Here is an 11,253-nt window from a genome sequence, read left to right on the forward strand (position 1 = left end):
ATAAATTTTAGTTTTCATTAGGCAAGCAGTCTTAGCTCTGCAATCCACTTCAAATCCAGCAGTCTCTCATAATGTGGTGATAATTGTTGCGGAGGGTGAGTGCGGGAACCCAATTTGAACTCTTATTGTGGAGTGAATTCCAACTAATCTACACTGCCAACACATCTTTTTTTCTTTTCTAAATGGCAAGGGAATGCATTGTTTATGCAAATATCCAAAGGCCCTATTCTGAAGTTTGTTTAACTGTGCTGATGGGGCACGAGAATGGAAGTGTCAATAAAAAGGCAGATGAACACTTCAGCTTGGCACGGCGCACCAGCACATTGGACAGGTACATTTGCACGTATAGGAAAACCCCAACTTGTCCACAAACCAAGATGAGGGACCTTCTCAGCATAATAGCCAGTGCTTAGGACAATGGGATTTGCTGTTGTTGTGTTTTGCTCTTTAGAGTTATGGAGAGTTGAACATAACACTAAGCATACCCAATGTTTACTCCAAGCGGATGTTTCTCAGGCAGCCTTGTTTGTTATGTGGTCAGCTGCAACTTTGCAAACCTGGCCAACACCATACTGGGAAGGCACAAGCAGGCCTTGTTGGGTTAGCACACCTGTGTCTTTGCTCACAGCTGTTTGGATCACAACGGAGCTGCTGTTAGCAGTTTTGAAATACTTGCACACACCACACACCCACTGCCTGCTGCTTTATAACATCCATTGGCACATTTCTGCCAAGACTGAATTGCCCATTGGAATATGGGAACGCCAAAGGTTCTTTCTGTATGGGAACAAGCCAAGTAGCCTCAGCACTGTGCTTGACAATATTCCACTCCTCAATGTGAAAAAAGTGTGTGTGTGTGTGTTGGAGGAATGTTTGACACATAAATATGTCAAGATCTGTGTGCACGGACATGTATATAATTGCACTAATTTCTTTCTCTGTTCATCATAACAGAAGCTCAAAACGGTGCAAACATTTTTTTTCTTAGTTGCTGTCATCCTCCCCTTCCTGCTTTCATCATGTTGAAACAATGAACGTTGAAGACTGAAAATCAAATCTTCCTAGAAATAATTGAATGCTTGCCTAATTCAACTGATCCTATAGAAAGAGCTCACAAAAATAAGTGTGGATTTGTGGGACAAAAGGGAACATTTTGAAAGGTTTCCTATCAAGCCAATAAGCAACTTTGGTGCCTGTTTTTAAGTAAAATAAAATGAAATAAAGCCATATTAAATTAGTGTGAAATTACATTAACTCAAGATAGGAAAAGGAAATGGCTTATATACATCACACCTCTTTGGGGAAATGCTGTATTGGCTCCTAGAATGTGGCAGCAGTTGAATTCTTCTAGTTTCATTACTTGCCATTCAGCCTAATTCTATGTATGTTTACTCAGACGTAAATCTCACCGAGTTCAATAGGGCTTATCTCCAAGTAAGTTGGCATAGGTTTGCACAGCCTTAGACTGAAATCCTATATACACTCACTTTGGAGTGAGGCCCACCAAACCCAACAGGACTTACTTCTGAGTAGATACAGATAGGATTACAATGTTAACATCTCTTCATATGTCCCCCCCCCCCCTAAAAGCAGAACAATGTGTTTTGAAGACCCTTGGCAGGGAGAGGCACAAGGAGGAGAAAACCTTTGAACCATTGCATGCTTTAGTTCAAGTGAAAAAAGGGTGCAGGTTATTTAGGCCCAACAAGTCTGGCTAGTGTACATAGGGAGGGAGAGAGACAGAGCTAACAGTACTGAGACTTAGGAGTCAGCGAGACTGGTAAAGAAAAAGCGATTTATAGGTGTTGTATGTGCGGTATAACATTGTGCCACCAGGTGGCAACATGGAGTCCTGTTTTTCTCTACCTGTTTTCCATGTTTAAATTTGTTGTTGTTTTGTTGTTTAGTCGTTTAGTCATGTCCGACTCTTCATGACCCCATGAACCAGAACACGCCAGGCATTCCATGTTTAAATTTACAGCACTTTAAACTGAAACAGAGCTGGGATTATGTTTCAGCTCTGTTGTGTCATGAACCGGCAGGACAACAGGGAGGAGGGGTGTGATTCCTCAGCTGGAGTAGGCTCAGGACAGGTGAGGGTCACCTGCCTCATCAAGCCCAGATGCTGCAATCAGCATTCAAAGAACAAAAGGGAAGCAGAGCTGAGGGGCTGTGTCTGCTCACCTGCCCATGTTGGTGGGCCTCAGCTTGGATGCTTCAGGATCTCTGTGGGACTGTGCTTCGGTTTGGACTTTGGGCATGTGGATTGAGCCAGGACTGAGGATTTGACATACTGACTTTCCGCCAGGTAGGCTGGGGGTTCAGGGGGTGCAAGTGGCGCTGTGGTCTAAACCATAGAGCCTAGGGGTTGCTGATCAGAAGGTCGGCGGTTCGAATCCCCGCAATGGGGTGAGCTCCCGTTGTTTGGTCCCAGCTCCTGCCCACCTAGCAGTTAGAAAGCACGTCAAAAGTGCAAGTAGATAAATATGCACTGCTCTGGCAGGAAGGTAAATGGTGTTTCCGTGCACTGCTCTGGTTTGCCAGAAGCGGCTTAGTCATGCTGGCCACATGACCCAGAAGCTGTCTGCTGACAAACGCCAGCTCCCTCAGCCTATAGAGCGAGATGAGCGAGCAACCCCCGAGTCGTCTGCGACTGAACCTGGGGGTTCAGTGCATGTTGCCAGAAGATAGGAAGAGGCTGTTATGGCAATTGGAAATCTGGTTCGTAATAAAAAAGCCGAAGACCAAACACACTATAGAATATGGAGGGGTGGCCACTGTCAGGGCCCACCAGAACCATCCTTGGACCTTAAAGTGAAAGTTAGGTGTGATAATAATAACAATGCATATTTCCCAACATCACTTGTTTCAGCTGGTGATGGGTGCTGGCCCCGGCAGCTCTGCAGCTGGGAACCAACATTTTTCCTCTTTCCATTGCCCCAGCAGGTTTACTCAACAGCTGTTATCTTCTGCTGGGCAACTTCCATATTTTCTGACTCATTTGCATTGTGGAGATAAAACATGGCTGTTGCTTGGCACCAATTGGAGGAGCTACCTGCCCAGATTAATAAGCAGCGGCAGGATGAATTGTCCTGCCACCAGGGGGCCCAAGCAGCATCAGGAGATGGTGGCAATACCAAGAGGGATGGTGATGGGTCCCCAGTAGCTCCAGGGAGGCTGATAGGCCCAGGGGGCATTTGCAGCAGTATGCCGAGTGTCTACTCAAGCCTGGGGCCTGCCTTGAAATGGATGAGGGTGGCCACCCCAAACATGGGTGCTTTATAACCAGATGGGATATTATTTTATTACTTTGCCTAGATCAACTATGTATTTAAGGCTGATATCCCTTTCATGTGGCTTAGAAAAGTAGCCTACTTTTGATATTGGAAAGATCCCTTCTTCCAGATGAAGTGACCATGTTTAGTGGAAAGAACCTGTGCAGGTTCTGTATCCAAAAAGGATGAATAGATTCAAAACAGCCCCCTACTTTTTATCTGGGATTGATTTGGGGGCATAATATAGTCTATTCAGATTCAACTGTTTAGCATCTGGTTACCCCAATGGGATATTTGCAAAGTATAATGTTTCCTAGCAGCTGTAAGGAAGAGAGGATGTGGAATTTGCCCCCGTGAAATTGCACTGAATATTGGAATGATGTGTATTGCTATCATTAATGCACTGTGAATTTTGGAAGGTTAATGAAATTGACAAATATGTGTACTGTACACATATCGTCAATACTGCTTAATGGCAAATCTCTTCGTTTTTCATTTGTAAAATGATGTCAAACTGGAAGTGCTAATTATTGTGACTTCATATTTGTTAGAAGTTCTAGAATATATTGGTGTGCAATTATTGAAACATGACCATATGCTTGTGTTTAATTGCTACATAGACGTCTCCTTAAAAATCTTTTGCACATTCTGTGCTTGTGTGTTTAGTTTTTCATATAATACTTGATGATTAGTATGAAATTAATCTTACTGGGTTCTGTTTTTGTTCCAGCTGATAAATCACTTGTCCCTCTTAAGTAGGCAAAGGTTATTGTACTTTATCCATTCTGGAGGGGTTGATTTTAAAAGTGAATACCATTCACCTGGCGGCTGTGTATGTGCTGTTGCTGTAGATCTTTTATTCTCAAGGTGCATTTTCATGGGTAAAGTCCGTAATGGGCACTTGGGAACGACTAATGAACAATCCACAGAGGAGACCTATGAATTTCTTGCATAGGTTCATTGCCCTCTCACTGCTTTAATTGGATGGCTTTTGATTAGGGAGGTCATGGTGTGCAAATGAAGCCTGGCATTCTAGAAGAGACTGATTAAATAATGACAATAATGACAAGTCTTTTGTTCCTCCCCCGCTGCCACCACCCCCACCCCTAGTGTCCTGTCATGTTTCACCCCTCAAAGACTTATCCCTTGTCCACATACCTTTTTTGAATTTGTGTACATTTAAAATTGTCTACAAGCTAAAACAGAGACGGAGAAGGCAAAAAGCACCACACCCAGTTCTCCAAGTGCCCCGAAAGACTTCTGCTGGGTTAGTTTGAACTCTCACTGAGCTCATTTTGCTCTTCTAACGCCAAGGCCATTGTCTCAGCAGCAGGAAAAGAACCAACATATGCCTTATAGTAGCTTAATCGATAAGTCAGATGGTCTCCCCACTATTCCTCTCATTAGGAAAAAAAAAAGCAAGTCAGAGATCTCATGCCTCAAAAGGAGATGTATTACCATGGAAATTTCTAGCTGATGGAATAGGATTCTGTTCATTAAAAGAAAAAAAAAATACATATTTCTATCTAGTTACTTGCTCAATGATGTTAACAAATCAAATCAAATTTAAAGAACATGCACTAAATGGCTCCATTTCAAAGGATTGTTTAAATATCTCTCTCCATAGGGAAGAAAAGATAATGTTCCCCCATACATTCTTTTCTTTAGGTATGAAAGCAACTTGATGATTTATCAACAGGAGAGAGGTTGAGCAACTCTCTTCATTCTTACTCCCAGTCATAGCCTTCTCTCTCTGTGTGTGTGCGTATGTTGTTGGAAAATATTTAAATTTTAATTAAAATTATTTTAAAATGTTTATATCCCACTCCTAACCTAAGTATCTCAGGACGGGGAGCAATATCTTCGATAAAAGTACAACAATAACATCACAGAATAAAAATAAGATGAGGAAATAAAAACTCAATCTATACATGCATACAAACACAAGCAAACCCATTGAAGAAAATGATCCCAGAAGTCCACTCCACCTCCTATTCGGCCCCACTTTTTGACACCTCAGTCTCCAAGAGACTAGGGGAAATACGTTTCAATACAGTGGTACCTTGGATTAAGTACTTAATTCGTTCCGGAGGTCTGTTCTTAACCTGAAACTGTTCTTAACCTGAAGCACCACTTTAGCTAATGGGGCCTCCTGCTGCCACCATGTGATTCTGGCTTAGTGGAGTCTGTAACCTGTATGCATGTAACCTGAAGTGTATGTAACCCGAGGTACCACTGTATAACCATTGTCATAAGTTTACTTTTGGTCACTGGAGTACTTATGTGAGCAACTGTGACTTTCGGAACCAAATTGAATGGAGCACCTCAAACAAACTTCATCTGTTGCTAGCCTCTTATGCTTAGAAGTTGAAACCTTTTCATGGAATCAGGAAAGATCAAATATCTGAAACAATCTGGTAACAACAAAATTCTCTTTTCTAGGGCACTATTGCATAACGTAGCCACTAGAATTACTTCATCTTGAACTTATACTCTTTTTTTGAAAGAACCTCCAAAGACAAAGAAGGAATGGTTTGCTCTAGGGTATGTTTATTGCAAGAATTCCTGGGTTCAAATCCTAGACAAGACCTGCCGAGGTGGATCTGGTAGTTCCATGTCAGAACACCTGTTCTCCATGCTGAAGGTTGTGGGTTAAACCCTTGGTATTTCTGCTTTTTAAAAAAGGTGAGCAGGTAGCAGGTGATGTGAAAGATGTCGGCCAGATATCCTGGTGTATTACTGCCAGACAGGACTAGGTGAACAAATATTCTGACCCAGTATGAAACAGCTTTCTATGCGCATCCCTGCTAAAATCTATTTTGGGTCCCTTTAGATATACTTCCCCATCATCTCACCAGCATTGATTCCTGACATACATATTGCTTTGTCTAGATTGTAGCATGAGGGAGAATAGAACTTTAGGAAACCATATGCTCCAACATTTCTCCGATGAAAACAGGGACGTCCTTGTTCATAATAACAACAATAATTTTACTATTTATATGAATACTGCCCCTCAATGAGGCCAAACTTAGATTCACAAAATGTTTAGGGGTATGCGTCACCCCAGGAAGAAAAAGCACTGTTCAAATGTCTTCTAAAAGTTGTACAGTTACTTATCTCCTCGGCTTGGGGCATCACATCACTCCATACTCTCCCATATTTCTCCGATGATAACAGGCACATCCTAAGGAAAAGTGGGACATTTTGGGATCAAACCAGGAACCGGGATGGCTTCTATAAATCTGGGACTGTCTCTGTAAAATAGGGACACTTGGAGCGTCTGGAAAAGGTGAGGCAGATTAGTGTCTTTATCTTCCTGGATAACATAATGTGATAACTAGAGAAGCTGGAAATATTACAGGATGCTCGTGTGTGTGTGTGTGTGTGTGTGTGTGTGTGTCTGTAGAGGCCATTTTTTTTGTGTGTGTGGGGGGTGCATTGTGTAGAAAGATAGGTTGAACCCAAAGGTTTTGCCTCAGTGCCTAACCTGTGTTTTGAATTGTAAGCTAGGGTCAGCTCATCATCTTCATTCCTGCTCTTTTCATGTAATAATAATAATTTATATGTCGCCCATCTGACTGGGTTGCCCCAGCCACTCTGGGCGGCTTCCAACAAATTAAAGCAAGTTTTAAGAACCAAGACTGTAATGAAGACTTTTCTATCTTCCATCAGGAGACAAACCATGTGTGTGTGCTCCAGGGGAGCCATGTTTTCTCCCAAATGATTGTATTTCCTGTCCTGAGTAACTGCTCCTAGATCCCAAGGCAGATTTCTCCAATCTCTTGGTCCTTTCAATCACATTTCTAATATTAAGGAAATACCAAACTACCAAGAGTTCAGGGGGCTCTGGACAAATTTCACTCTGGTGCCCCCTCTTTTCTGATGAGTTCTGGAAGGCTTACATGGCAACAGGGACCATTGGTAGCAACAATGTGGTTACGGAAGAACCATTTTAATTTCCCACAATGCACCAGGGTGACACAATGTCAGGAGCATAGTGGGAAATTTACATAACACGTAGGCAAGTGCCAGTGCTGCTCACAGCACTGGTATGAAAAGTGAAGGAAGAAGACCAGGAGCATGTGTTAGTTGTGAGCCCCACAGACAGTGAGGGTCTGGCACGTACCCAAGGATGCCAGGCGCTGGTGCCAACCCTGTCTACACTTCCTATGTAATGTATGAGCACATTATTCCACCCAAGTCAAAATGCATGACTTGTAGATGGGGAAACACCTCACTCTGGAGGAAGGAACTTTCTTGGAATACACTTCAGATTCTGCAATTGAAGTAAGGAAAGGCTGCCAGCCCTTTAGCTAAGCTTTATTTCTTGAGTCTGTTTCGAAATCTTGTCAGACATCCAAGTGTTTGTTTTCATGCTACAGATTCTCAGGTAAGGCTGTTTTTGTTTGTTCTGATTCACAGCAGCAGCAAACATTAAGCTTTTGTTTACACTCACATTATCTTGTGCGTCTTTAAATAATCTGGAAATATTTTGATTTCCCTCTCATGGCCTGATTTCACTTCTCCGAAAGAGGGAAAGCTCACTTTAAAAAGTGTATCTTAGATGGTGCCTTCTGCTGGCACAGTCAGTATTATGAATATACCTATTATAAATCAGGATTTTAGATGTCACGGCCCACCATTTTTACCAAAACAGACATCAGCTAAGCAGCCTGTGATTTCTAGATCATCTCTGGATTATTATTTTTTTAATGGTGTTGCATTAAACATTTTTCAGTCCTGGGGTCCACCTTAGGGTGTGTGTGTGTTTAGAAGATCAGCAATTTCACATTTGAGTTCCTTTAGAACTTTTGGGTGGATTCCACATAGACTTGGTGATTTAGTCAGTTTTTGTCAATAAGGACTAGAACTTAATCTCGTCACAACTATTTGCCACAGTTTCTCAGACTCTCTGCTTGAAAAGGTTAGTTCAAGCGCAGGGATCTGCCCTGCATATTTTGCTGTGGGGACAGGCACAAATAATTCAGTTACTCTACAATCACCACTTTCTCCTTTGGACTTGGCTGGATTGGTAAAGAAAAAGCGTTGCATATGTGTTGTATATGCAATATAACACTGTGTCACCAGATGGTGCTGTGGAGTCCTGTCTTTCCCTACCAGATTTCCCTGTATGAGTTTACAACGCGTTTAAATGCCTTGCTTCTTTGACATGTCTAGATCCAGCCTTTGACTCCTTGGTCATCCCTAGCTGGTTTCCTGTTTCTTACATTTTTAATCGGGATGTCCTATTCAATAATAATGATAGTAGTAGTAGTAATAATAAATGTATTATTTATATCTGACCCACCTGACTGAGTTGCCCCAGACACTCTGGGCAGCTTCCAACAGATATAAAAACATAATAAAACATAAAACTTCTTAAAAAAACTTCCCTGTACAGGGCTGCCTTCAAATGTCTTCTAAAGGTTGTGTATTTACTTATCCTTGCCTGGGGGTGCATGGGTCACATAACTCCATACACTCCCAACATTCCTCTCATGAAAATAGGGCCATTCTAAGCAAAAGTGGAACATTCCAGGAGAAGGCTTCTGTAAACCTGGAAAATAGAGACACTTGGAGGGTCTGCATGTCTTTCCTGTTAGTGCTGTTGCATGTAAGGTAAAAGGTAAAGGACCCCTGGATGATTAAGTCCAGTCAAAGGGGACTATGTGGTACGGCGCTTAGCTCACTTTTCAGGCTGAGGGAGCTGGCGTTTTTCCACAGACAGCTTTCCAGGTCATGTGGCCAGTGTGACTAAACCGCTTCTGGGACACCATGACGGAAGCCAGAGCGCACAGAAATGCCATTTACCTTCCTGCCTCAGCGGTACCTATTTATCTACTAGCACTGGTGTGCTTTCGAACTGCTAAGTGGGCAGGAGCTGAGACAGAGCAACGGGAGCTCATCCCATCGCACAGAGTCAAACTGTCGCCCTTCCGATCAACATGCCCAAGTTAAGACAAATCTGCATCAACATGTAGGTTCTAATGTCTGCGAAGCCAGTTTGACAAGAAAGAAAAAAAGCTTCAACCATTTCCCACCCCAAAAGAAACAGGGTGTGCATGCATTATGAGAACACAAAAATACTTCATTCAACATGTGGTGAGTTCACGTGAAGCATAAGTGAACATACCCTAAGTAACCTTTCACAGATGGAGATGGCCAGACCATTCCTTACCCTGTCAGCGTATCTTCTGTCTAGTTTCCACTCTGGGTGTTTTCGAACCTTTGGACACGAGTGCCTGACAGACACAATGCTTACATTAAAGCCCTTGTACTATCTCAAGAGTATCTTAAAATAAATTTGTTCTTTCTATGTGAAAATATTTACCTCAGGGAATATTAACACAAGCCTTGCACAGGACGGTGGCTAGAATAGACTGCCTCTCCACATAGCCCATTCTGAAATCTTCCTATGGCCGGCAGTGAAAAAAAATGAGGAAAGAGACAAGTATTTGGTAAATAGGAGGAGACTTCCAAGAGATTTGTTTAAAACTCGATGAAAACATAATTTCTTGAAAAGCAGCAGGAATGCCTTTTTATTTCTGGCTTCGTCCTGCGTACTTTAACTGCTGCATGATATGAAAAAACAAATAAAAATAATGTAAAGCTTTCTGAAGCACTTTTGTGAACATGGAGATGCAGGGATTTAATATGCCTCACTTGTTAAATTTCTGAACATTTACAAGAGGTTCGCTAGAGGAAGAAGAAAATAATAATAATAATCTGGCAACCCCAAATAGCAGTGCAATATATTTACAGGATTGGAATGAAGAGGTCTGTGTTATACTAGTATCTTGGGCTCAAAGTGCATATTACACTGAAGTCTGTCCATTTCTCCCCCTACGCCACATTTTAAAAAGCTGACATTAGCTTGGGCATACCGCCAGAGATAAATTGTGTAACCAGTTCAAAACTGCCCTTCCCAAGCTGCCTTTTTACAGCCACGGGGTAAGAGATGCATGCAAGATTTGGGAACACAGATTTTTTCAATTTGCAGACTGAAAAATAAACACCTTTTGTCATCCCTAACTGTTGGCTGTGTTGGCTGGGCTAGTTGGCCCTTGATCTGAGAGAAGAGTCACAGACCCTCCAAATGTCCCAATTTTCCAGGGACAGTTGTAAATTTACAGAAGCCATCCTGGTTTCTGATTTGATCCCAGAATGTCCTGCTTTTTCCTTAGGACATCCCTATTTTCATTGGAGAAATGTTGGAGGGTATGGTCGTCACACTAAAAAAGTGTAAAATCCAGCCAATTTATCCCACTGTCGTCCTCCAAACAAGGTCAGATCTATCCCTTTGGGGACAGGAAAGAAATGCAGGAAGGAAGCTGCCAGGCTCATGGATGGGAACAGCTTGGGGCTTGTTATTTCTTCTGAGGAGGGTTGAAGATCTGTAAGGGAGTTTTCCCATTCTTCCTCTGTTTAATCCCCTTTCCATGTTGCTGTAAAGCCAGTTTTGGAACTTCTCCTTCCCTTGTCAATGTAACTGCTCCAGCAAGGTCTCTCTCCAAATCAAAGAATTGATCCATGGACTTTGCCCCTCCTTCTCAGCTGCAAGAGTCCCAAAGGCAGTTTAGGAAGGCCCAACATACGTGTGTGTGGGGGTGTGTTCCATAAATCAAGTAACTCTCACCCTAAATTCGGCAGGTTGAATTTAGAGTTCAAGTCCTGGGTTCAAGTGTAGGCTCACACACACCTCGCACTTAAAGCAGCACCCAAAGAATCCTGGAAACAGAGGGCTACAATTCCCATCAGCATTAGGAACCTGCAGTTTCTAGGATTCTTTGCATTTCCCACCAGGTAAATGGATCGGAAATTTACATTTCTTGCCATTTCAAAATTACAAACCAGAATTTATGAATCAGAATTTCTAACATTTGCTTACAAAGTGTGACACTCAGAGATACGTAACTTAGACATTAAATTTAAATTCCTGTTAAAGACATTTAAAAAAATAATTAATTGCATGCTT

The sequence above is a fragment of the Podarcis cretensis genome (genome assembly GCF_951804945.1).
Source record: "Podarcis cretensis genome assembly, chromosome: 3".
NCBI lineage: Eukaryota > Metazoa > Chordata > Lepidosauria > Squamata > Lacertidae > Podarcis > Podarcis cretensis.